This window comes from Meriones unguiculatus, assembly GCF_030254825.1.
Source record: "Meriones unguiculatus strain TT.TT164.6M chromosome 13 unlocalized genomic scaffold, Bangor_MerUng_6.1 Chr13_unordered_Scaffold_41, whole genome shotgun sequence".
NCBI classification, from domain to species: Eukaryota; Metazoa; Chordata; class Mammalia; order Rodentia; family Muridae; genus Meriones; species Meriones unguiculatus.
Genome location: NW_026843650.1, coordinates 3622391 through 3642448, shown reverse-complemented (window position 1 = coordinate 3642448; position 20058 = coordinate 3622391).

The following is a 20058-nucleotide window of genomic DNA, read 5'->3' as shown; positions in this document are numbered from 1 at the left end:
AGGGTGCCAGAATGTCACCCAGAACAGAAAACAGAATAGATAGCAGAAGTAGATGAAGAGAGGGAACTAAGCAGATTTTTTTTCTGACTCTAAGACAGGCTATTTATTGTCCACAAAAGAATCTTTTTATGTTTTTTTTTGCCATAAATATAGATTCTATTTTAAGTGAAATGGTTGCTTTGGATACAGTCCTCTCGAATATATATCTTATGGCACTGGACATATTCCATGAAATCATAAAAATTTTGGTTATTGAACTTGCCATATTTTTACATATTTACACATATATCTTACAGAATTTCATCTCACACTAGGAAAGCATTTGTTGAAAGACATTCAAATTAACTGTCTTCAAATGAGTGCTTTCAGTCTCCAAATCATTTAAGATACAGATATATACACATACACGTTGACAGAACCTTTTTCCATTTTAATTTGTACTTTCAAGTATAAGGTGAAAATGTTTTATTGGCTTGATGACAGTGAATTACTTACCAATGATATAAAATCCTGATGCTACCCTTGCTTACCAGTGAGGCTTACCTGGCATGGAAGAAGCCGGTCCATATTTCTGTATGCTTTAGATCCCATTTCAATTTTGTTCAACAGCGTTTTATGGAGGGCATAGGGCACTGCATTCCATATGGAATAGCTGGGCTCAGAAAGGGTCACCACATCATTTTCTTCTGGTTTAATCTCTATAGAAATTGGGCATGGGTCATGAATTTCATATAGCAAAGCAGAAGGTGAGCAATTAAACCTGTCAATCCAGAATTTATGGAAGTAAAAAATCTCCTGGGTACTGGGAGGCTGTAGAAGACAGAAAGTTCATTAAGCCGGGGATAGCTCTTGTCCTCGAATATGAGAAGCTTCTTCTGAAAAAGTTCATCAAGTCATGCCTATTTGATAGGGACTCAAAATGTGTTGGTTTGCCATGTTCTACACCTTCCTTCTGGTTGAAAATAATTTATTTACCATGTGAAAAAACTTCAGTTTCTTATATGACTACAGAATACCTGCAGTTTTACCTGTGTATGTTGGTTCAAATTCAGCAAATCAACAGCAAATAGTACCCAAGTTTCAATTAGCTGCTGTTTTTCTGCAAAGCCACACAGATCTTTCTTCCTTCCTATCTCCCTTCCTTCCTTCCTTCCTTCCTTCCTTCGTTCCTCCCACCCTCTCTCTTCGTCTCTCTCTCCTTCCTTCCTTCCTTCCCTCTTCTTCCTCCTCCGTCTCTTACTTTTTCTCTTTGCCCATATGTGTATGTCTTTAGACCAGCAGAGGTGGCCAGATCCTTCTGTACTGAGTCCCCAGTACCCTAACAACTAAGCCCAGTGCACCTTACCTACTCAACCCCCAGCACCCCCTGCTCGTGCACCCGCGGGCCAGCAGAGGGCGCCAGAACAGCCAATAGAAGGTCGTGCACAGCCTCACCCCGGGCTGGGTGCACCCATCTCTCCCAGGAAGCACGCAGGCCTGGAGGGAGCAGAGGACTGTGCGTCTTCTCATCCCACCATCCCCCTGCCTGCGGATCCGAACCATGCACGAGCCGCTCAGGGACTCCAGGCGGATGGATGGAAGGCGAGGAGTGGACAGAGGAGGGAGGCGGGGAACCCCAAAATCCCTCCTACTCCCCTTCCTCCCCTCTCCCACCCCACGTGTGAGCAGGACTATGAATTCATAACAGTTTGGGATAAGAAGATTCCTGACCTGGGAAAACCGTTCCGGGTAGCACCGTGCCTCTAGCAGAAGTCCCGCCCATTCGGGCTTCGCTTCCGGTAGAGTGGAGACTTCCGGGCTCGGAGGCTACGAGGCCGCTCCGCCATCTCCCTGGCCCCCGCCACGGGGATGTAAACACAAACCCTCTAGTCACAGATGGACCTTCATCCCTTCGTTTCTCGCTGGTCACGGAAGTCCCAACGGTCCCAAGATGCATTGCAGCAGACACCCACCTGCCTAAGAACTACAAACATGGCTTCGGAGCAAGGACTTCTGGGATTCTGAGAACTACAAAAATGGCATCCAGGCGGCGCGATGCATCCGGGGATTGCATGTAGTCAATCTGTGTCTCTCCCTGTAGGCAGCCTGAACTGTGGCCCAGCTGTTGACTACAAATCCCAGAATCTCCTGCGTGCTGTTCCCACCATCATAAGCCTGTGTTCCTAAGCTTCTCACCTGGTGGCTTGGCTAGGAGCCTGGAAATAGGCTCTGGAAGCATCTTCTAGGTGCTGCAGGCCGCTGTGGCACATCTTTGTCCTCAGACCTTACACAGCCTTTCCCCTGGTTCTGGTGTCTGTAAATCTCTCTCTCTCACCATATTCTCCCTGGCATCACAATTGGGCAGGAGCTTTGTGACGTCTACTCCTCGCCCCCATCCCATAAGTTAACACGCTTGGCTGCTGTTTTTATTGCTCCTGTTACTACATTAAAATGCCCAGTCCCTGGTAGCTGGAGAAGGGGTCCTTGGGTCTCCTTTAATTATGTCAGGAGCTAATCTCAGAACAAAGGGCCCCTGTTTTATAACCCTTTGAACTTTTGGCTAGATGCTGTTTTTTTTTTTTTTGGTTTGTTTGTTTGTTTTGTTTTGTTTTGTTTTTTAGTAAGGGAAAAAGAAGTGGTCAGTTTTAGTTTTCCTCCTTAGCAGCTGTGTAGCCAGTCTCTAATTCTAGAGAAGAAATACTGGGCTCCCTCCCCTATTTCTTTTCCTTTGAATAATTCTTCCTGGTCAGTTTCCTGGATTGCCTTGCAAACCTTAACAATGTATTATAGTTAAAACATTAGAAACACAAAATCTTAAAAACTGTTATTAAAAGGTGCATTGACAAAGATCAAGTAACTTACTCATGCTGCAAGCCTATTAGAATAATACCAAACTGTTTGACATTAACTTTAACATAAGAAGGAAATCAAAAGATATACTCTAACTCCCAAAACATTGTAATTGTTAGTCAAGATGTTTTAGTCAGCAAAGGTATGTACCAAATTGAAGGAGTTTTCTTTTATGGTAGAAAACTTATTAAAAGAGTTTATGTGTACAAAGACAGCTCTATAGACAAAATTAGCCAAAGCAATAAAATAACTAAAGGAGATTAAACAATCACTAATCACAAATGATATGATAGTATAAAAAAGTGACCCCTGAAAATTCTACTAGAGACTTCCTACAGCTGATGAACATGTTCAGCAAAGTGATTGATACAAAATTAAATTAAAAAAAATCAGTAGTCCCCCTGTATACAAAAGAATATGCTGAGAATGAAATTATATAAACAACACCCTTCACAATAGTCACAAATAAAATAAAATATCTTGCTGTAACTCTAACCAAGCAAGTGAAAGACATGTATGACAAGAACTTTAAGTCTATGAAAAAAAAAAGAAGAAGAAGAACTGGAAAGATTTCCCATGTCCGTGGCTCAAACTTTTTTCATACACCTGGTTACCTGGTTATATTTTTATGAATAAAAAGCCTAACTTAGAAACAAACCAGCATCATATTCTGGCTCCTGATTCGAGATTATGGTCCTGAATGGTCAATTTTTGTTTAGCATTCAATAACTTCCATCAGTCTGAGTTTGATGTTTGAGTGGTTAGTGTGTGGCTATTCCTGAACCTATAACACCTCCACAGGTACAGGTGCCAATGTGAAAATTCTGCTAGCTTTTATGTAAACTACCCCCATTATACCTTCTCAGACTGGGTAATATCATTGGATCACTGGACCAATTGTAATTTGGGTGTTGACCAAAACTCTATTAAACACCTGACCTCCAAAGGCCCCTACTTTATGTGAAGTGCTGCAATATTTCTTGGTATCTCCAGGAATCCATATTAATTCAGACCTAGCATATAATAGATACAAGAAAGTTTGATTTTTCCTTTACCCTTGGATGAAATTACTCTTGTAAAAGGTAGTAGGGTCCTTCTGGGCAAGGACTGCAGAAAGGCTAAAAGTAAAACTTTTAGGGGATTTGTCAGGCTCCTTCTTCAGGGAAACCTTGTAGTCCCTTCATTCAAGAGGTACTGGATTCATTCACCACTATCCCACATGTTTAAAATCCATTCCTAAGATTTCAGTTTACCATCACACAGCTTTGTAAAGCAATTTACCACATGGAGTGTCTGCACAAGGTAATAAACTCCTTTATAACATGAACTGAAGGCAGTTAGCAAAGTTTGCTTAAGGTGTTTTCATACATCACTAAACTTGTTAGTTTAGTGCACTTCTAGATGCATTCCTGTGTGAAAGCACAATAAATAATACAATACATTTACACATGCTTAAGCTTGTTTAAGCAATTAACCTCATGGTGTCTTTGCACAAGGCAATGACAGCCACACGTAGAAGGCAGAGGCCATCTTGTTTAACACATATATTTCACATTTCTTTAAGTTATGAGAATCAAATTTATGTTGTCATGTTTGCACAGAAAGAACATTGATTATCTAGCTGTCATACATATCACGTTGCTATAGAACTACTGCATGCTGTTCTTGTCTTCAAAAATTGTGTAAGAATGAATTAAAAAGTAACAGACCAATTACTATTGCACAGGAAATGAAGACATCAAATTTACACAAGTAATGGTTATTGCTTATTATTTCAATTAAGGACTAAAATAAAAAGAACAAGATATAGAAGGAAAATTGTGGGAAATTGTTCAAACAAAGTGCTTGATTATTGGCTTGCGTTTACATATGAAAAGATTGGTTTTTGGCCTATTTTTGTTCCCTGGGAAATTTCAGAGTGAATGCTCCATGGACTTTAAGATTCATTATAAGAAAGTGCAGAGGAGGGTAATCCAAGATGTTGGCGTCCAACACACACCAGATCTGAGGGGCACAGGATCTGAAACGACAAAATTGTTGAGCAGAGGGGCAGCTGAAGCCAGAACATCAACTCTGAGGCTTCCTGGGTAAGAGGGGACAAACCCATTGACAGTTTCATATAAACTTAAGCAGATACTTGCCCATGATCTAAGAGTTTTTCTGTCTTTTTTTTTTCATCAATTACACTTTATTCATTCTGCATCCCCCCATAAGCCCCTCCCTCTTACCCTCCCAATCCAACCCTCCCTCCTCCCTCTGCGTGCATGCCACTCCCCAAGTCCACTAATAGGGGAGGTTCTCCTCTCCTTTCTGATCTTAGTCTGTCAGTTCACATCAAAAGTGGCTGCATTGTCCTCTACTATGGTCTGGTAAGGCTGCTCCCCCCGAGAGGGAGGTGATCAAAGAGCAGGCCAATCAGATTATGTCAGAGGCAGTCCCTCTTCACATTACTATGTAACCCAATTGGACTCTGAACTGCCCTGGGCTACATCTGTGCAGGGGTTCTGGGTTATCTCCATGAATAGTCCTTGGTTGGAGTATGAGTCTCTGGGAAGTTCCCTGTGTTCAAATTTTCCTATTCTGTTGCTCTCCTTGTGGAGACCCTGTCCTCTCCAGCTCTTACTATTTCCCAGTTCTTACCTAAAATTCCATTCACTCTGCCCAACAGTTGCCCATCAGGCTCAGCATCTGCTTTGATAGTCTGAAGGGCAGAGGCTTTCAGAGGCCCTCTGTGGTAGGTTCCTAGGTTGTTTCCTGTTTTCTTCTTCTTCTGATGTCCATCCTCTTTGCCTTTCCGGATGGGGATTGGACATTTTAGTTAGGGTCCTCTCTCTTGCTTAGTTTCTTTAGATGCACAGGTTTTAGTGGGTTTGTCCTATGTTGTATGTCTATATGAGTGAGTATATACCATGTGTGTCTTTTTGCTTCTGGGACAACTCACTCAGGATGATCCTTTCCAGATCCCACCATTTACCTGCGAATTTCATGATTTCCTTATTTTTCATTGCTGAGTAATATTCCATTGTGTAGATGTACCACAGTTTCTGCATCCATTCTTCAGTTGAGGGGCATCTGGGTTGTTTCCAGCTTCTGGCTATTACAAATAAAGCTGCTACAAACATGGTTGAGCAAATGTCCTTTTTGTGTACTTGAGCCTCTTTTGGATATATGCCCAGTAGTGGTATGGCTGGATCTTGAGGAAGCGCTATTCCTGGTTGTCTGAGAAAGCGCCAGATTGATCTCCAGAGTGGTTGTACAAGTTTACATTCCCACCAGCTGTGGAGAAGGGTTCCCCTTTCTCCACAACCTCTCCAGCATGTGTTGTCACTTGAGTTTTTGATCTTGGCCATTCTGATGGGTGTAAGGTGAAATCTCAGGGTTGTTTTGATTTGCATTTCCCTAATGGCTAGTGAGGTTGAGCATTTCTTTAAGTGCTTCTCTGTCATTCGGTATTCCTCTCCAGAGAATTCTCTGTTTAGCTCTGTTCCCCGAGTTTTTCTGTTTTAACCCAAGAAAAATAAAAACATGCCAATATTCAAAGATCCTGTCAAATATTTATTTTATTCCGAATAACCAAAATCTGGAAACATAAATATCCACCAACTGATGAATGAATGAACAAACTGTATTTTACATCTCAATATAAACTAAGAATGTTATTGCTAAGGCTGGAGATGCAGCTCTATTGATAAGAATGCTTGCTTAGCATGTAGTATGCCCCAGATTCCATTTCTAGGATCACAGAAACTGGCCTTGTGTGTACACGACTATAATCATAGCACTGGAGATATAGGCAGGAAGATGATAATTTCAAGGTCAAGGTCATCCTTGACTATATCATAAATTTGAGGTTTGCCTGAGCTGCAAGGGAAAGTATAAATTAGCCTCCACTGAGGGAAAGCAGGGATCCCTAGAGGAATAGCTGATTACAGGGCCCCACTTGCTTAGTGTGTAAATGGCCCTATGTCAGAGACTTAATACCACAAAGGAGAACAAATGGGTGTGTATGTATGCCAGAAATATCTTGGCTCAAAAGTAGTGATGCTCAAAGAATGATGGAAATAGAACATGTCAAAAAGACAAAGAAGGAGTTGGAGAGATGACTCAGAAGTTAAGAGGACTGGCTGTTCTTTCAAAGGTCCTGAATTCAATTTACAGCAACCACATGGTGGCTCACAACAAGCCCATCTATAATGAGATCTGTTACCCTCTTTCTGGCCTGCAGGCATATATGCAGGCAGAGCACTGTATAAGTAATAAAAATTCTTTTAAAAAAGACATGGAAGCCAGATATATAAGCTCTCATTGGTCAAATGACAAAACAATTCAAACATCAAAATGATCTGCATATCTATGTCCTCCCAAAATTCCTACATTGAAGTCCAAAGACCCAAAGTAATAGAACTGCATGAGATCTTTGGGAGGTACTTAGGTCTTGGGGGTGAAGTCCTTATAACAGGTTCATAACCTTACTGAAGAGATCTTATAAAATCAAGTGGCCCTTTATAACACTGAGTTTGAAGTGAGAAAAGGACTGTAGATAAGCATGCTCCCAACTAGACCTCATAATTTAACTTTAGATTTTCCAGAGTTTGCAACTGTGAAAAGTAAAGCCTTTATTTATAAATCATTTCTCACATTGCCCCAGCAAACTAAAACAAACAATAACAGTACAGTCCACTATAGAAGGCACATAAATCATGAATCCATATTGATGTAAGCATATGGCAAGTGCATTAACATTCTGATGTGGACCAAGACACAGAATATCAAGGTTCTCATGGGGGTGCAGCATATTAACTCTTCAATAGGAAATCCTGGCAGACACTTATTACAAGTAATCAAGGTGAGAGTATGCACCACCTGACAAGACACTGTGTGCCACTGTTGTGATACCCTTGTCTAAGTGTATGTATCTATCCATGATCCATGAGAGCACAGAGAGCTGAAAGACATTCTACAAAAATAACTAACCTGGGGTATTAGCCATATAGTAAAGAATAACCATGGTACAACCCACAGACCCAAATAAACTAAGTAACAAGAAGGGATCAAAAGAGGATATTTGACTACCACTAAGAAGGGAAAATAAAATAGACATCACAGACATGGGAAGTGGAGGGAGAGAGGAATTGGTAGGAGAAGGGGATAAAGAAAAAAACAGGAGGGGGTTTCAGGTGTAGGAAATGTGGGGATGAGAGGACTAGAAGAAAAGGAAAATATGTGTTGGAGCATCTGTGAGACAAGATGAAGACCTGGAATTTTGGAGGTGACTGGTAAGATATGGGGGTGATGCTGGCTGAGACTCCTAGCAGCAGGATTATTGGGACTGAAGTGGACACATCATGTAGCCAGTGGAGGGAGGAAGACACCAACCAACTCACAAAACCTCGACCCAAGTTTGTCTGCCTACAATATATGCAGTGATAAAAGATGGAAAAGAGATTGAGGAAATGGTCATCCAATGAATGACTTGAGACCCAACTCATGGGAGAGACCCAACTTCTGACATTATTAATAATACTCTGCTATGCTGGTAGAAGGAGACTAGCATAACTGTCATCTGAGAGGCTTCATCCAGCAGAAAATGGAAACAGTTGCAGAGACCCACAGCCAAACAAACATTAGGCAGAATTTGGGGAGTCTTGTGGAAGAGTGAGGAGGAAGGATTGAGGGAGCTGGAGGGATAGGACACCACAAGAAGACCTACATAGCCAGGTAACCTGGGACCATGGGGCCTCATAGAGACTTAACCTCTAACAAAAGAACATGCCTGGACTAGTCCTAGCCCCTCTACACATATGAAACTGATGGGCTGCTTTTCCTCAACTGGGTCCCCTAGCAACTAGAGCAGGAGCTATCTCATATTTGGACTCTGTTGCCTCCCTCTGGATCCTATTTCCCTAGCAGGGGTGCCTTGTCTTGCCTCAGTGAAAGAGGTGATACTTAATCCTGATGTAACTTGATGTGCCAGAGTAGGTTTTTTGGGGGGAAGGGTATATGGGGAAAGTGGGTGAAAGAGTGGGACTGGGAGGAGAAGAGGAAGTGGGGTTTTGAGTGGTATATAAAATAAACAAATAAATTAATGAAGTGATGTGTAGTGACAAGATCATTAAAAACATGAGGGAACTGTTCCATATTGAAAGAGACTAAAGAGATAATGAAACAATGCAACACTTAAATGTACCAACTTCTTCTGACATTTTTGTAATGACATAGTCATCCAAACCAAAATTAAATGGAATTCTATGTCAGCATGAATTTACTATTTTGATAACTGCACTGTCATTATGTAGGATAACATTCTTGTATAAAATTGTAAATAAACCATTCCAAGTGACAGGGCATAAGGTCAGCAGCTTCCTCTCAAAATTTTCAAAGTAAAGCAGCAATTAACTGTGTACCATACTTGGAACATTTTTCAAATTTGTTATTCTTTCAAAATTGTTATTGGGGAAGCTGGGCATGGTCTTTAACCCCAGCACTTGGGAGGCAGAGAAAGGCAGATCTCTGTAGGCTCAAGGCCAGCCTGGTCTACATAGGGAATCTCAGGACAGCCAGGGCTCTGTAGAGAGAATTTGTATCAAAAAACAAACTAAATAAAAATGTTGTAAGGAAAAGAACAATGTAACTGAAAACTGAACAAGATTAAAAACAAAGCTGATTCTTCACACTGTCAGTCTGGGTAAGACTATGTCTGTAAGAGACTGAAAAGTAAAATGACATGACATTTTGGAGCAGTAAGAAGTTTCTCTAAATACAGCCCAATGTCTTATTATTTTTTTTTTATTATTTTGTGTGTGGGGGGTGTTCATGATGTGGTTGAAGGTTGAATACTAGGGAACACATGGGAAGGTCAGAAGACAACTCTGTGCAATCATTCTTGTCTTCCACTTTTTCATGAATTCAGGGATCAAATTCAGGTCTCCACACTTGCCCAGCAAGAGCCTTTATCCACTGAGCCATCTGACTGACCTTTGAGAGGTTCTCTTCAGTGACCTCAATTAGTAGTATTGAGGAAAAAAAATATGAAGGATCCCTTCTCTTAAACAAATTTTTAGGGATGGATAAATAATAAAAAGATATGAGTAGAACAGTGGTACTCTAGGGCTACCAACGACTAACAATCATCCAAACACAACCTAAGCACCTCCTGAGACAAGGGGCTGCAGGGCTGGTAGCTAAAATTCCTTGCAAGGGTAAAAGTGGAATTAACCTGAAATAAAAGAGGTTTCCCCAGCTCTACAGTAACCTTGTTATTATGTCCTGGTTATCTATACATAGCAACACAAAGAGATACAAATAGAAAAATAAGCCCACATGAACTCTGTATTCTCCTGGTTGTGCAAGTCCATCAAAGTATAAACAGCAATGTATCTGCCAAACTGTTCCTTATGAAGAATTCTCTGATGAATAAGGGGAACAATCAAATCACGTGAAAGCTAAGTGAGAGAGAGCACCTGCAGTGGTTGGCTGGCTGTCTTTTATTTAAGAAGCATCATTTCATTCTGGAACGCCGGCACATACATTCTGAAACAATGTTCCTAGAAATGTGCAAGGCTCCTGTCGCCTTCTCCAGTACATTCATTAGACTGGGATGTCCAACCTCCCCCACCCCACCCCACCCCACGCAGCACTGGACTCTCTGCATGTTCTTTCCTGGCGAACTGGCCCCAGCGTTACTCTTCAGTGTGCTCCTTCCCTCCCAACCCCAGCGGCCCTAGGGCGCGGTCCCGGGTACCAGCAGCCTCCACAGAAGCTCTTCGCAGAACACCCGCAGGCTCTCCCGACCCGCCCAGCCCGCCAGCCCCTGGATGCAAAGCTGAAGCCTCGCCCCGTGACCGCCATCCCGCGGGTCCCTCACAGACGGCCACCGCCAGCCAAGCTCAACCGTTGGGCGATGGCGGACACCCGTGGACCCGCCGCTTCTCCACCGCGGGACCCAACCCTCTTGCCTCCCCGCCTCCCAGTCACGACGCCCCGCTCCGCAGAGGCTACTGGATGGCAGAGGCGGATCACGGGAAGAACGGAGGCGGAGCCCTGGACGGAGACGGGGGAGGAGCCCGGGAACAACGGGAGGCGGAGCCCTTGCTGGTAAAGGCGAAGCCCGGGGAAGGAGGGAGACATAGCCCGGGGTCGGGGACGGAACCGAGGAGGGCAGAGGCGGAGCCTGGTAGGGCGGGGGCGGAGCCCGGGAGACAGAGGCGGAGCCCAGGGCGGGGTGGGGGTAGAGCCCTGGGATGGAGGGAGGAGCCCAGGGCGGAGGCGGAGCCTGAGGTGGAGGCGGAGCCCAGGCGGCGCCCGCCCCACACCCTTACCTGGCTTCTCCAGGTCTCAGCCTACCACGTTGAAGTCGTCCACTAGCAAAGCCCGGACCGCCGCCACCGCGCCTGGGAAGAGGGTTCCCGTCGCCGCCCTCGCCGCCGCCGCCCACCAGGCCTGGGAGGAGCTCAGCGTTTTCCTTCAGCGTCTGTAGCAACGGCGCTTCCGTCACGCTTGACAATGGAAGCGCGCACTGCGCCTGCCCTGCGCCTGCCCTGCGCCTCGCGCCCGCCCCTCCCCCGCCCCACCCGAGAGGGCTTGGCCTTCAGGTTCCTCCGTGGCCACTGGGACCCGAGGCTTGGGAAGTGGGCGGCCGGGCGCATTCTTGCCACCAAGGCCGAGCTCTTAGAAGCCGGTCCTCTGCTTCAACGCCCTCCTTCCCTATTCTTTATTTTCTTGTATCAGGGGTCTTTCCTTCCGCCTTCTCTCTCCCTTTTGCAGTGGGGGGAGAAGGGCATGGAGGGGTGCGGGGTCACTGGAAAGTTTGCTCTTTTCTGCTGCCTGCTTGCCACTGGCAGCAGGGAGGAGATTCTCTCGCCCTCGGCTGGAAGCTTGGAATTTGCATCGCCCAGACTTTCTGGCTGCACGTTTTTTGTTTATGTTGTGCAGATGGGAATTTTAGAAACAAGCCACCGAGCTGGCGGGGGAGGAAAAGACTTGTGCAATCTTCAGAGGCACCTATGGTTTCTGGGATACCTGGGCTGGGGGCGGTTAGCTTGGGCTTTCCTCTGAGTGCCCAAGAGAGTTGGGTTCCACCTAAGAACAGGGCATCCCAGGGATCCTCCTGAAATGGTCCTGTCGCTCCCCAGGGAACCCTGCCCACCTGAATTTCACTGCTTTTTTGTTTCAAAGCTCTGGTAGCTGAAACAGGTATTAACTTCCAAGTTGCTCTATTGCAAAAGTGCAATCAGATAAATTCATGGGGCTCTTTGTCCAGTCTAGAGATTATCCTAGTCGATTGAGTTTATTTTTTATTTCTTTTTTTATTTTTTAAATTTTCATTAGTTACAATTTATTCACTTTGTATCCCCCCTGTAGCTCCCTCCCTCCTCCTCTCCCAATCCCACTCACCCTCTCCCTTCTCCACCCATGCCCCTCTGCCAGTCCACTGATAGGGGTGGTTTTCCTCCCCTTCATTCTGATCCTAGTCTATCAGGTCTCATAAGGACTGGCTGCACTGTCTTCCTCAGTGGACTGGTAAGGCTGCTCCCTAAAGGGGAGGTGATCAAAGCAGGCCAGTCAGTTCATGTCAGAGACATGCAAAATCCATACACATAAAATAAACAATCTTTTTATACTTGGAATAAATTTATATATCATAAAAGTAGATATACACTCCATTGGCATTTAATATATCTCACCATTGGACAATGAATACAGCTGTCTTGTTTCAAACCATTTTCATCACCCACCCAAAATCCATTAAATATACACTACCATTTCTCTCTCTAGGCCCTGGCCATAACCACTCACTTTCTGATTCTATGGGTTTGCCTGTTTCCTATAACTTGAATTAATCTTGTCTGGAATATTGTTTCCTAGGTTTTGGGTTTTTGCTTTTGGGTTGGTTGGTTGGTTGATATTTTGAGCGAGGGTTTCTCTGTGTAGCCTTGGATGTCCTGGAACTCTCTTTGTAGACAAGGCTGGCCTTGAACTCACAAAGATCTGCCTACCTCAACCCCCTGAGTGCTGGGATTAAATGTGTGAGCCATCACACCACCACCTGGCTTTTTTCCTAGTTTTATCCATGCTCTATCATTAGTGCTGCCTTGTACTATATCAGAGCATCAGTACTGCATTCTCCCTTACTGTTGAATAACCCTCTTCTCTATGTACAAATCAGGCCTTGCTTATCCACTGGTGATTTAGAGCATAGAGCACTGTTTCTGTCTAGCTCCATGACCATGTATAGAAAATATGTGAGTGGGGCTAAAGAGATATCTCAGTGGTTAAGAGTACTGGTTGCTCATTCAGAGGTCCTGAGTTCAATTCCCAGCACCAACATGGTAGCTCATAACCATCTGTACTGGGATTTGATGCCCTTTTCTGACATGCAAGTGTACATACAGATAAAGCACTCACATACATAAAATGAATAAATCTTAAAAGAAAAAAAAAGTGCCTGAGTACCAGTTTGCAATTCTCTTGGTATATCCTTGAGAGTAGCACTAATGGACAGTAGTAAATTACATATGGTAATGATTTTACCTACCAACACTGAACAAGAATTCTAACTTTATTTCTATCTTTATATCTTTGTCAACAGTTGTTTCCTTGGTTGTTTTTTTAAAATATTATAGATATCTTAAGAGGTATAGATTACTTTTTGTTTGTTTGTTTGGGGTTTTGTTGTTTTGCTTTACTTTTTAGCTTGTTTTAAAAAAAGGGGGGTTTTCTCTGTGTAGCCGTGGCTGTCCTAAAACTCACTCTATGTAGACAAGGCTGGCCTCATACTCAGAGATCTATCTGCCTTGTACTCCTGAGTGAGTGCTGGGATTAAGAGTGTGCCACCACTGCCTGGCCCAATAAGTGTGAATTATTAATTTATGCTGTTGCTCTTAAGACAGGGTCTCACTAGAGACCCAACTAACCTGTGACCTAGTTTACTCTTGTACTCTGGATCCTCCAGCCTAATTTTTACCCCCAATACTGAGGTTAACAGCATGGAATTAACCACCGGGCCTAGCTGAGTAGATGTCTTACTGTCCTCCTGATTTGTATTTCTTTAATGACTCATGGTGTTCAGCATATTTTCCTCTGTATGACTGCCATTTCTAAATCTTCCTTGAAGAAATATCTATTCTAGTCCTCTGCCTAACTACACCTTTACCACACCCTGCTGAGGTGTCTAACCCTTGGCTTCCCCCATGCTAGGGAAGCTCTGTTCTACTGAGCCATACCCCTAGCCCAGCCCTGTTTGTTTTTGTTATTCTAAAAACTAGACTTCTGTCAAATAAAAACTCTGCAGACTTTCTTTCTGTAGACTGTCATGTTATCTTCTTGATATTACCCTTTGGTTCAAAAAAGTATTTTACTTTGATGAAGTCCAAAGTTTTATTGGTTTTCTATGATTTTTGTGTCATATTTAAAAATTAATTATTGAATTTAACATCATGAAAGTTCACTACTATGTAACCTTTGCACACTTATAGCTCTTATATTTTGGCCTTTGATCCATTTTGAGTTGACTTTGTAATGATAGGGTTCTCATTTTATCTTTTTTAAAAGATCTATGTTTATTTTGTGTGTGTATAACTCTTTGTGTGTGCATATGTATGTGTGTGCATGTGATGACCAAAAGACAGTGTCAGAGACCCCAGATCTAGAGGGAGAGACAACTGTGAGCATCCAGCATGGATGCTAGGAACTGAACTTAGTTCTTTGGATGAGAATCAAGTTCTCTTAACCACTAAGCCATCTCCCCAGCCCCCATTTACTCTTTAAATGCATATTGTTTAAATTCTCTTTGAAAATATTGACATTAACCTGAGGTAATCATTGTTCATCCTACTAATACTGAACTACATTCCCAACTTGCAAGTTTATTTTAATTTCTTTCTTTTTCTTTATCGAAGTTGTTTTCCAAACCTAGAATTGAGCACTACCTTCTTGACTATGTTTATTCTATTAAGGTCTTAGATAGACTAGTGGACATTTAAATGGCTGTTTTGTAAATGAAGTTTTCCCATGACATAAGGTAAAGGCCTAAAAGTACTGTGTGTTTCTATCTATGCATGAACACATTAACATCCACTGAAGATATACTTTGGTTTCTCACCTAACAACTGCCAGGCTGCTGAAACTGATAAGCCTGGACAGGACAGCCTGATTGATGAGGCTGGCTAAAGGCCATCCCACCCCCTAAGTACCATCCCACCCCCTAAGTACCATCATCTTTCACTAACAAGGGAGAGAACAATCCAAGTCCAGATTTGTTTTGCTGAGGGCTGGGAGCCTCAAGTGATGAAGCTATGCAAGAGAGAAGACAGCCTTTCTTGCCTTACAAGACAAGATGAAGCTGATTCCTAGTGTGTTGGGGATTTCTCACCCTGATACTCCCCGTGTGGACTGTGGTGGGGTAAGTGGTTTCATTGTACAGTCATTGCCAATGCTTGCTGGGGTTAGCCACTACAGTTTTGGCAGGCAGTCTGAGAGTTGGATTTGATCATATTTCCTGCAGCCACAACCAGGGCTCCTTCAGATTTCTTCTCCCAACCCATAACTTAGGAGACTGAGAGATGTGGAAATTTCCCTGATGACTGCCATATCTGAAAACACGCAGTTGCCTAAGCAAAAATCTCAATGACTGCTACCCTCGATACTGGCCTTTCACTCAAGCCCACATTCGTCTTTCAGTCCTGTTGCTCCTACTTCCCACATGTCCATTTCACACTCACATCATTGTCATTTCCCATCTTGATAGTTTATAATACCTTCCTTACACTTTTCCCTCTTCATTGGTTCCATGAAAAAAATGGCATTTTATAAATGTAAAAAAAAATGGTATTTTATATGTAAAACTTATTTTTTTAAAATCAGGTTTTACTTATCTCAGGCTAGCCTCAAAAATTCCAAGCACATTAAGATGATGTTGAACTTCTGATGCCCCTGACTGCACCTCCTTATTGGGATTACAGGTGTGTACAAAACACGAGGTTTCATGGATGCAAGGCAAGCACTTTAACAACTGATCTATGTTCCAAGTCCTTATATAGAAAACCTAAAGACAAAAAGCAAGATATTGACCCAGTCTTAAAATTAAGTCTGTAAGCCTGGAGCAGTGGCACACATCTGTGAGCCCACACTCAGAGAAGCAGAGGCAGGTGGGTGGCAGTGAGTTCAGGGCCAGCCTGGTCTACACAGAAAAGCCCTATTTTGAGAAAAAAAAAAGTTAGTGTACCAAGCACACATTTTCAGTTTGAACTATGTTTGGAGTGCAGGAAAGAGAAATCCAGAGATGGCTGACAGACTGTGTCTTAGGCCATGGTGTCTTGACATTTTTTTTCGAAGTATCTGGGACTGCAGTGGTCACAGTGGTACTGAGAGGCTTTGCAGGCTGTTCTTATATAGATTGAATATTTGGTACACAGGCCTTGGCTACATAATTTGCAGAGTCCAGTGCAAAACAAAAGTGAAGGATCCCTTGTTCAAAAGTTAAAGATTTCAAAAGCTTTAGCAGAGCATTAGAACAAAGGTGGGCTCCTCTGAGTGCAGATCCCTAGTACCTGAATAGGGTGTGTTTCCACAAAGCTGACTCTGTTGGTGCAGTCTGTGTGCATGCTGGAGTAGAGAGGGGGTGTGGTTGCTGGGAATTGAGCTCAGGACCTTTAGAAAAGTAGCTAGTGTTTTTAACCTCTGAGCCATCTCTTCGGCCAATTTTTTTTTCTTTTTTTGATTTTGATTTTTATGTCTATGAGTTCTCTACATGCATATACACCTGCATGCCAGAAGAGGGCATTAGATCCCTGTATAGGTGGTTATGAACCACAATGTGGTTGCCAGGAATTGAACTCAGGTCCTCTGGAAGGACAGCCAGTTCTATTAGCCTCCAAGTCATCTCTCCAGCCCCAATATTCTGCTTTGGTTGTTTGGTATTTTGGAGATAACAACGAAACCTAGAACCACCTTGTGCATGCTTAGCACATGATTTACCACTGAGCTATATACCCCAGCCTCAAAACAATCTCTAGTTGTTCTAGTCTTGTCATTATTGTTGAGATGATCTCACTACATAGCCCAAGTTCACCATCCTTCTGCCCCAACCTCCTGAAAGCCAGGATTACAGAAGTGTACCATTACACCCAACACTCAAAACTATTGTTTCTAAAATGTGTGTGTGTGTGTGTGTGTGTGTGTGTGTGCATATTTTCAGCTTTTAGGAACTTTATTTTCCTTCTACCTTTTCTGTTTGCACAGGTTTCTTCAGAGGAACTCAGGACCACTCAGGGGTTGGCTCCAACCCAATCAGTGGCCTATGCTGTGGGAGCTGTTCAACAGTCCTCAGTGTCTGGCTGGACACTCCAGTCTTCAGTAGGGAACTTCAGGATGGGTACAGAGGGCACCTGCATACCCTCAGACCAGTCTGCCACCTCGGGATGAGCGACAGTGAACTCAGGAGCTGGCACAGTCCATTCACCCTGGAATTCCTCCTTGGTCACGGCCTTCTCAGCAGCAGCCTGCTATTCTTTCTCAGTCTCCTCTGGGTATATGTAGAAGTAAAGATCAAGCATAACCTCCCATGACTGCTCACAGGAGATAGTGCCATGCATGAGGAGTACTTCCTTGGCCAGCATCCACCACTGAGTGAACTCCCTTGTTACGTGGATGGCAATGTCCACATAGTGCAGAGAATCTGTCTTGCACTGAGCAATGGTAGGCAGGTTGACCTAAGCAGCCTCTGGGGAGGGCTGCTTTCAGCCCTGAGATCAGTTACCACTAGAAGCCATGGCTCCCTGAAGCTGCTTGCATCTGGTTAGTGAAGATCCCAGGTGTGAAGGGGGCAGCAATTGGAGTGGCTACAGTGGCAGCGGCAAACTTCAGCACAGCTTGCTCACCAGTGTTCCTGGAGGCGATGACACTGACATCAGCAAGGTTCTCAATGGCAACAGTAGTCTGAGCTGCAAGCAACAGGTCCTCTTCAGATTTATGATGTAGATACCATCACTCTTCCTTTTGTAGATGCATTGCTCCATCTGAAAGTCAAGGTTGGTGCCACATAACTGGGTTCCTATGGCAAGGAATTTGAGGACATCCTCCTCCTTCATCTGCAGGACATCAAGGGCTCAGAACATTGTGTAAGTTTCCCCTTTAAGTTATGCTGGGAATTGAGAACAAGACCACATGGACCCATCCCCAGGCAGTGCATAAAAGTGTGTATATGTTTAAATTTTTTTAATCTTACTATTAATTTTATAGAACAAAAAGATCCTTGAGATAAGTGTACACCAAATCAATTCTATCCTATTTTCAAACCACTTGTCTTAGTTATTTTTCTATCACTATGCTAAGATATCATGACCAAAGCAGTTTATAGAAGAAACAGTTCTTTGGGTACTTAGAGTTTCAGATGGTAAGTCCATGAATATCATGGCAGAGACCATGGTGGCAGAAAGTAATGGCAGGCAGAGCACCAGAGCAAACAGTGATTAAGAGCTTACATCCTGATCTATAAGTATGAGGCAAAGAGCTAATTGAGAATGGTGTGGGATTTTAAAACTTCAAAGCCCACCCACAGTGACACAACTCTTCAACCAGATCACACTTACTAATGTTTCCAAAATTGTTCCACCAACGGGGGACCAGATTTTCAAACATATGAGATAGTAGGGGTCATTTTCATTCAAAGAACTACACTCCTCAATAGCTTCCTATGGAGACAGGAATTAAGATAAAAATTTTAATGTCCCAAAGCATCTCAGGCACTCAGATTCTTGTATTGTTTTGTTGTTGCTGCTGCTGTTTTGTTTTTGAGACTGAGTTTCATATAGTCCAGGTTGACCTTCATTCCTGACCTTCCTGATGCTCCATTTACAGGCATGTGTCACCACACTTGTTTTATGATCGTTTTTGTTTTGTTTTGTTTTGTTTGTTTGTTTGTTTGGTTGGTTGGTTGTCATTTTGCTTTGCTTTTCAAGACAGGATTTCCCTATGTAGCTTTGCCTGACTGGACTAGCTCTGTTGACCAGGGTGGCCTCAAAATCACTGAGATCCAGTGTGTGCCACCACACCTGCTGACCTCTTTTTTTTGAGAGGGTATTTTTATGTAGATGAGTGATAAGATTATTTTACTTGTATGTATAGAAGTGTACCACATGTGTGTCTTATTTCCCAGGAGGCCATATGGCATCAAATTCCCTGTAACAGGAGCTACTGAAGATTGTGAACCACCATGGACATGCTAGGAACTCTGCAAAAAAAAGTAGAGAATGTTTTGCTTTGTTCTAAGATTTATTATGTATATAATGTTGTGTTTTCATATACACCTGCATGCCAGAAGAGGGCAACAATTTTCATTATAGATGGTTGTGAGCCACCATGTGATTGTTGGGAATTGAACTCATGACAAAAAGCAGCCAGTCCTCTTAACATCTGAGCCATCCCTCCAGCCCCCACAGAAAGTATTTTTCATCACTAAACCATCTCCTCAGCTTCCTCTTTAGTCTTTGTTATTTCTTGTTGGGAACTGCTGTTTTACCAGCTGCTTTGATATTTAAGTCTCAGCAGAAAGACTGCTTTTTCCAGGCCTTCACTGGAGTTAGTGAAGAATTTCCAAGTCTAGCTTCTTTTCTTTGAGACAGCATGTAGGATACCTTGTCAAAATAACACCTCTTGTTTCACCTACTTGTGAATTTAACTCATTACACTAAAGTGCTTTTACTCTGTCTTAAGAGGAGTCTGATATAAAGCAAGGCATCTAGCTTCCACTAGAGCCTCTCGGAAAGGTTCCATGTGTTGTCTGTTGGTTTATCAATTTCAGTCCTCACTCCAGACTCAAGAACAATTCAACTCTACTGGCGGGCTCTGGCAATTACTATTATTATTATTGTTGTTAATATTATTATTACTTTCTTCCCATTTATATTCCAAACAAATTCACTTTCTTTCATTTCCCCTATGGAACTAAAATATTCTCAACTCTGGACCTTTGAATACGTATGTTCTTTATCCCTTCTGGGGTGTTAGATCCCTCTTGCTTTTCTTTAGGTTTCATAGTGGATTTTATAGTGATGTATACATTTCTTTGCATGGTCTATAGGTTTGTTTATGGTGGATTACCCCACAAGGCTGTAAGCTTTTAGAGAAAGAATGGTGCTTTCATGAATCATTTTCTGTGTGTTCAGGACTTAGCACAGTACTGGTTACCTAATTCACAAACAATAACTCTCTGTAGAAGGACAAATAACCTAT